Raw genomic sequence first — 1675 nt, forward strand, 5'->3', positions numbered from 1 at the left:
CAGGGCCCCCCGCGCCCCCGCGCTCTCGCCCCACTCCCCCGGCGCCCCACTGGGAAGCCCGTCTTCTCCTTCGGGCCCGGAGTCCCCCCAACCAGACATCCCTCCTCATCTCTGTGCCGCCTCAGCTCTCCGGGGGGCGATGTCCCGCCCCGCCTGTCCCCCCATCACGTGCTCTCCTGCCAGGGGCCGAGGTGCCAGCAAGATGCTGACAAAGGGGTCGAGGCCGCGGAGCCTGGAGACCCCACACGCGCCCCGCGATGACCAGCTCTGGGAAAGAGCCCACGTGGGCTGCGCGCGAGGCCTGGCGCGCGATCGTCCCTGCGGGGACCCCGTGGGGGCAGCCCCCGGCTCAGGCCCGCCGTCCACCGACCTTCCCCTCGGGCAGAGCTCAGTCTCCCCGAGGCCCCAACCCCTCACCCCTCTCGGGCTGCTCCTCGCATCGGGGCCCTCGGCCTCCACGCCCTGGGCATCTTCCTTCGCCTCGCCTCGCCTCGCCCCTGCGGGCCCCGCACCCTGCCCGGCCTCTGCGGCCGCGCGCCAGGAGTGCGCCCTCGGCGGGCGCCGGCGACCCCATGGCGGCCCAGGCCCGGCGGCCACGCGCCCGCCCACGTCCACCCAGCACGATCTCTTCGGCCGTTCCAACGCGGCGCCCCCCATTGGACCTCCCACCCACATCCGGTTCCGGCCCGACGCCCCCCACTCATTCGCCAGGCAGCCTTGATGGGCGTGACCCCAACCCAATGGCTGACCCAGAGCTGGGGCCTGAGGGCAGAAAGTTGAAGGTGGGGACCCGGTTGGCGGGTGGAGGGGCTGCGGCCTCGGGCGCGGGGGCGGTTGGCTAAAGTTTGAGCTGAAGTTTGGTGTTGGCATTGGGGAGTGGGTGGGCCGTGCAGCTGAGCTGATATGCCTTTGGGGGTGCCCAGGCCCTCGCAGGGTCGCCCTGGGTCAGCTTTCCGCCGCCCGCAGCCCTGCGGATGGGAGGACGCGGGTGCAGGAGCGCTGGGGCCCGCGGCCGCTCCGTCCTCGTCCTCAGAGGGATGCGCCCGACTCCATGAGCCGAGACCCTGCGCGGTTCGCCCGCCCGCGCCTCGCAGACTCTGCGATCCGAGCGGGGCGCCCGCTTGCCGCAGGGCGCCTGGAGTCACGCGCGCTCGATCCTCTCCCCCGGGACCCCGCCGGCCGAGAGACCACCCGCCCACTCCCCGCCCGGCTGCCTCCCACGCGGGGCTCGCGGGTCCTCGGCACCCCGCTGGGGAGACGGGCTGGATGCCGCGGTGCGGGGTCTTACGTGATCCGCCCGCGGCAACCCCGCCCCCGCCCCGGCTCCAGTCCGCCTGCAGCCCCCAGCCCCGGAGCGGAGCGGGCGTGCGCGCCGAGCCCCCCGCCCCTCGTGTTTACCCGCCGGCCCGAGACCCCCGCGCTACGGCACCGGGAGCGGCGCGGCAACCGCGGGTTCTGGCCGGGCTTAGTGCTGCCTCGGCGGCTCCAGCACCGGGAAAGTGAAGCGGCGATCCAGGGAGAGCCATAAGGGGCGGAGAGGGGCTGCGGGGGGCTGGAGAGGAAGGAGGGGCGCCGGCCGCCGACCCTGCTGCGGGCGCCCGCGGCGCGCATCGCTCGCCGCGGCTGCCCGCACGGCTCGATCTGTGTCTTTGGGTTCGGGGAGCACAGGGCAGCG

The sequence above is a fragment of the Talpa occidentalis genome, unplaced genomic scaffold (genome assembly GCF_014898055.3).
Source record: "Talpa occidentalis isolate TD23 unplaced genomic scaffold, MPIMG_talOcc4v2.1 talOcc4.10, whole genome shotgun sequence".
Classification (NCBI taxonomy): domain Eukaryota; kingdom Metazoa; phylum Chordata; class Mammalia; order Eulipotyphla; family Talpidae; genus Talpa; species Talpa occidentalis.